This window comes from Temnothorax curvispinosus, unplaced genomic scaffold (assembly GCF_003070985.1).
Source record: "Temnothorax curvispinosus isolate PA1 unplaced genomic scaffold, ASM307098v1 QBEX01003987.1, whole genome shotgun sequence".
NCBI classification, from domain to species: Eukaryota; Metazoa; Arthropoda; class Insecta; order Hymenoptera; family Formicidae; genus Temnothorax; species Temnothorax curvispinosus.
The window spans coordinates 1-6041 of record NW_020213767.1 but is presented as its reverse complement, the minus strand read 5'-3'; the positions used below and the strand labels follow the sequence as shown (position 1 = coordinate 6041).

General features: G+C 43.4%; 1 long non-coding RNA gene across 1 annotated transcript; it reads right to left on the bottom strand.

The window, feature by feature from the left end:
• Window positions 1–1769: 1769 nt before the first annotated feature.
• Window positions 1770–2552, bottom strand: LOC112453070. The gene is made up of 2 exons (XR_003040568.1): window positions 2301–2552; window positions 1770–1932 (listed from the first exon to the last, which is right to left on the bottom strand). It is a non-coding gene; the product is annotated as an uncharacterized LOC112453070 (long non-coding RNA).
• Window positions 2553–6041: the final 3489 nt, after the last annotated feature.

Genomic DNA, 6041 nt, shown 5'->3' with positions numbered 1-6041 from the left:
ACATAATGGAAATTCAAGAATTAAAATTATGTACATAATAAAAATTCCAGAATTAAAATTATGTACATAATAAAAATTCGAGAATTAAAATTATGTACATAATGGGAATTCCGAATAAATATTATGTCTTGACATAATAAAAATTTTTTTCAAATTAAAATTTTATATGAAATCTAGGATTGAAATGATAGTAGCACGTAATTCTAATTTTCAATTTTCATTATGTCATGGCATAATTTTTATTCACTGAAATTCTATTAACCATGACATAATTTTAATTCGTGAATTTTTATTATGTTGTAGCATAATTTTAATTTACTGAATTACTATGATAGCTTACATAATTTAAATTTCTGCAATTATTATTATGTTACGACATAATAAAAATACATGAATATTATCTCATGACATAATAAAAATGAATTAAAATTATGTCTTGACATAAAAGTAATTCGACATATAAACTGTACCTTTCTCTATGTATGGCACGCCGTTTTGCTATTTATTCATAAAATTTTTATTTTGAATTAATTTTACGTGAATACATAATATACTTCATTTTTATTATGTTATGACATAATAAAAATGGTTCCGAAAAACTATCTACTTCAGTTTAAATCAATTACTGAATTTTTATTTTAGATTAAAAAATCTTATTAATAAATAGCAAAACGGCGTGCCATACTTGTTCAAAGTTGCTCGTACTCCGTGACCTGCGACTCGGCCGAGTCAGGCTGCTGCCCCTTCTGCACTTCCGCACGTCCGGGTGGTCCAGCGGGCTGAGAGCCCACCTCCAACAGCCTGCTGACCTCCTCGTCGGCTCGTTGGGTCAGGATCTCCGCGATGATCTGGCTATCGGCCTCGCAAAGACCGCTGTCAAGCTCCCGGTTTACCTGGCTGCACTGCTCAGGTACGGGTGTAGCCGCCCTCGGCTCGTTCTGTTCCCTGGCGGTGTTGTTCCTTGCCTGCGACATGTCCAAGGTCTCCAGGCTCGGTTCGCGACTGATCTGGGGAACGGACGTTTTAACGTACGGTTCCAACGTACGACGAAGTGCACACACGTACGTACAAAATTACAACGAACATAGACTCGTACAGTAGCGGCGAAAAGTATTTTGACAAAGCGTTTATTGCCGGTAGAGCGCACACCGTACGCGCTGCGTAGTAGAAATTGTTGTTAGTAAATACTTTTCCGCAGTCTGCAGCGGCGACAAAATCAGTTTTGATCGGGTGGATGTTTCGTTTCCGAGGTGCCGCTATTATCTTTAATCTGTAAGTCGAAAAGTATTTTGACACAGTGGGTTTCGTTTAAGAGCGACACGCAGGGGCTCACGTAAGTTACTTTATTCACGGTTTTTGCTTATTTTATGTTTTGTTTACGTTCAGGAGCTATGCCAAAACAAAAGGAATACTCCAACGACATAAAATTGGCTGTTATTGCAGCATTGAAAAATGGAAAATCTCAAGCTCAAGTAGCGAGGCATTTTAATCTGAGCAGACAAATAATTTCGGTTTGGAACCGTAAACAGCAGTCCACAGGCTCGGTTAGCAACAAACAAATACGGGGCGACCGCCAAAACTTACTGACAGGGTATCTAGAATTATCCGCCGCACGAGTGTCGCTAACCCACGTCTGACAGCAGTTGACATTAAGAGAGATTTAAATGAGAATCACAGTCTTGACATCAGTTTAAGGGGAGGTTACACCTCAGAGGCCCAAAAAATGCCTCAATTTCAGGAATTTTTTTTTTATATAAAATAAATACATATGGAAAAAACTTTTCGGGGCTTTAATTCGTACATAAATAGAGATTAATTAAAAAATTTTTCAGAAGAAAATAATTAAAAATGGCGGCTCCAGCTCTCAGTCCACGAAGCCACACACGGCGTGGTTCTATGTGCGCGGGGCATTCCACAGCCTTGCCAGTTGATCTGAAACCAAAAAACCAAAAAAATTCTTAAAATAGATTAAATTTGGGGGGCCTTATGATTTTCCGATTTTTAAAAAACCCCCTTATAACAAAATGGTGGCCGTTTGAAAAAAAAACCTCTTTTTTCCCTGTTTTTCTTTTGCTTCAACGTTCGAAAAAAATTATTTGCAATCAATTTTTTGAAAAAAACGCTTCCTGAAGGCCCCCTAAATTAAATTTCCTTTCTTTTGCGCCGTCATTCATTGAAATCGGTTCATCCGTTAAAGCTGTAGAGCGCCCCGCGCGCCGAAAAATGCTGTTTCGAGAAAAACGCGTTTAAAGTTTTACGTAGTAAAAAATCGTATTTAATGTTTGTTTTTGACAACTTACATCTAATCAGCCATTCCAGCACCATTCCTTGCCACCTATTGTAGATTCACCCATCAGATATAGAAAAAAAGTCTCCTCGCAAGACCGCTCCGAGGGCGCCGTCTATACCTGTTTTCCAGCCGACGGACCGTTCCGCCCGACAAGCTGTAACTCTTAAAATACTTTCGATATGAAAATATCCTTTTGCCCACGTATTCTTAACAACTTAAGGATGAAAATTAAGCAAAAAAAAAAATTCGATTTTTTCATCGTTATGAAGTGTAACCTCCCCTTAACCACTGTAAAACAATACTTTCGCAACGCAAATTTGTTTGGCAGACGTCCTTCCAAAAAGCCATTTATATCCGCGAAGAACAGAAAGGCGCGTCTCGAATTTGCCCAAAAACACATGCAAGAACTGGACTAGTAAGGAGTGGGCTCGTGTACTGTGGAGCGACGAAAGTAAGTTCAATATGTTCTCATCTGATGGCATAAGGTATGTTAGACGACCTCCAAACAAAAGAGATGACCCCAAGTATCAGGTACCGACTGTTAAGCACGGTGGTGGCCATGTCATGGTTTGGGGCTACTTCTCTTATTCAGGAGTCGGTCCGTTAGTCGAAGTGAAGAGCATCATGGACCGATTTTGTTACTGTGAAATACTGCAGAATTACATGCTCCCTTATGCTAAGCACAACCTTGTCAGAAACTGGATTTTTCAGCAGGATAACGATCCAAAACATACCTCTGCACATGTAAAAGAGTTCTTTACATCTAAGAAGATAAAGTTCTAGAGTGGCCAAGTCAAAGTCCCGATCTAAATCCAATAGAACATTTATGGGAAGAGTTAGATAGACGGATTAGAAAAAGAAAATTCTCCAGAAAACAAGATTTGATGGCCTGTCTTGCAGAAGAATGGAAGGAAATACCATTAAGTGTGATCACCAAACTTATTGACTCTATGCCGGCAAGATGTGCGGCTGTGATTAAATCTAAGGGCTTTGCCACTAAATATTAAAGCTTCTGATGCAGTCAAATTAATTTTTGATGGTTAATTACAGGCTTTGTTTAAAAATTTCAACAGATAATGGTGTTGTCAAAATACTTTCTTTCCACATTTGTTTAAAAAATGTAAAAAAAAAAACGTAGTTTTCGTTTATAAATGTTATATATATTTTTTTTCATTTCTACTAAGAGGCATTGTTGCCTTTGGACACATATTATAACTTTGTTTCAAAAATAAACATTTATTTTATATAAATTGTGCTTGTCAAAATACTTTCCGCCGCTACTGACATCGTATTATGCGCCACGCTCGAAGCGTTCAAGTGTCGCGTAGTTTCAAAATTTGACGTCAAACCAATTAAAATAATGGTTTGCCAAAACAATAAACTCACGCGATATCTGTGCAAGCGCAAAGCCAAACATTTCGGTAGGCTCAACGAGCCCGTCTTTAGCGCCGGTGACGTTAACCCGAGGAGCACATTTTACGAGACGCAAATCGCTTACGTAGACTGCCGTCCGGTGTTTTGTCTATTTCAATTGGACAAAAACGCGAATGCGCTGAAAAACATAAAAGAAGAACAACAACTGCGAACAGCCGTTGACTTGTTTATGTCGTACGTGATCGCGCGAGCCGCTAAAAAACTACCCGCCGATTGCGAAACTGCCCGCGCGGGTATTAAATACTTAATTTCTAGCGTCGACCGAACGTACAACGTGTTCGAGAAGGATTACCAACAGTTCGCCGAACTCGTGACGCACAGACTCGCGAAAGATATCAAGGGCAAGTGCGGGATGTCCTTCGTACGATTTTACGTGGCGGAGCACGGTTTAAGACTGACCAAACACTTGGCGGACGATTTGATCAGGTCGGTCATAATTGACAATCACAGACATATCGATGTCTTGCAAATACACGTCGCGGACGTAATAAGGTGCAACGACGACGCGGCGTTACTGATAAAACTAACGGGTAGTGGACGACACTCGCTAGCCGGTTGTTTCAACTCGTCGCTAAAGCTTGGCCAACGAATAGGACGATACCGCGTTGGGTATCTCCACGAATACGGTTTTTTTGACAACCACGCCGCGTTGGCGCGAGAACCGGCCGTAACGTTCGTACAAGGATACTGCTCGGCCGCGAAGATGGCGCGGGCGGCTGATTCTGGATTTATCGCCGCGTACGCGATATGCCGCGGTTTCTGCGACGGTGGCGCAGAATTCCTTAAGCCTAAAGACAGTCTCCTCCAGTACCTCAACGACATGGAGAATTACGCGGAGCAGTACTTTGCGCGCAAACCGGCTCTCCGCGTAAAGCAAGTACTCACGTTAGACACGAGGCGTCCGGAAAACGCCGTACTTTCGGACGCGATACGTAGGCACCGGGTGTTCGAAGGTGGAGTTTTAACGATCGCCACTAGGGTGTTGCTTGACAACGGCGTGATTTTTAAAATGGCTAACTGGGCAAAGCACGTAAAGCGGTGCACTTCGATAGAGAGGCAATTACTATACGACGTGGGCATGTGCACCTACAAGGGCTTTGACACCATGACGTGGGTATCGCCCGTCTTAGTTAATCACGCCATACATGCCAATTACCGGCTCACGTACGCGTTGCACGGTGCCGCTTGCGTTCACAATTATGGAGTGACGCAACGCATGATGGTGAACGGCACCGAGGGAAACTCGGTCGACCGCGGTCTTGTCCAACTCAGACCCGTGCTCAACAACGACACCCATATTTATCAGTTGTACAGCAGTAACATTAAACTGCAAACGATGAACGCCGTGCGTCATCAGTGGCTAGTGATGCATGCCGTCGACGAGCACGCGTACGGCGAAGATAGAGCGACGGCTACCGAAACCGACGAGCTTCTCGTCGTCAAATATTTGATAGCGTCGTACGCGGCGTACGCGGCGTACGCGTACAAATATTTTGTCAAAACCACCAACTTTGACGACGACGACGTGAAAGAGACGGCCGTTAAGTTTTTCGCGACCGACAACAAAGCTTTTCGCCTAGATACACTGGCGAAACAATGGGGAAAATGTACACGTCAGAACCGCAACGTGATGCGCATAACGTCAAAGTCGTTTAAAGCGAAAGACATAGCCACGGAAATGATACGTCCGAGACAATCAATGATCGCCAAAGTCATCCGAATGACTCTTCGTATCGCGGACGAAGAAACGGCGATCGACGACTTGACGGGATATCTGCGCCAAAACGCGCAAGTCTTTCCAACTCGATTAATGAAAGACAAAGAAACATCTGCCTTCGCCTGGGGTAGGATTCGCGACGCCAGCGAGGACAGGCGAGTGTCTTTACAAAAAATAAAAGACACTATGACTGACGTACGCCTGGGAAAACGCAGCCATCCTCCCAAAAGACGAAAAAGATCGGCACCGCTCGCTGCGATAGAGGAGGAGAACGAACCGAGCAACGCGGAGAGATCGGCAGCCTCAACGAGCGACGAACGAGAAGAACCGTCGTCGCCTCCGCCAACCACGCCACAGCCGCAACCAACGCCCTCCACATCGGGCATAGGCACCATCTCCGCTGAGACGACCCCAGCGACAATGCGCGTGCCATACGTAAGACTGACGCGAATATCCTTAGAGGATATAACGCGATCGCCGTCGCCCGATCTCTAGCAAAGGGCGAGAAAAATAACAACCAGATACGGGGCACGTAAGAGCCGACCCACGTACCGAATAAATAAGCATCTGAAGTTAAACCCGCGTGCGACATCGCCCTCA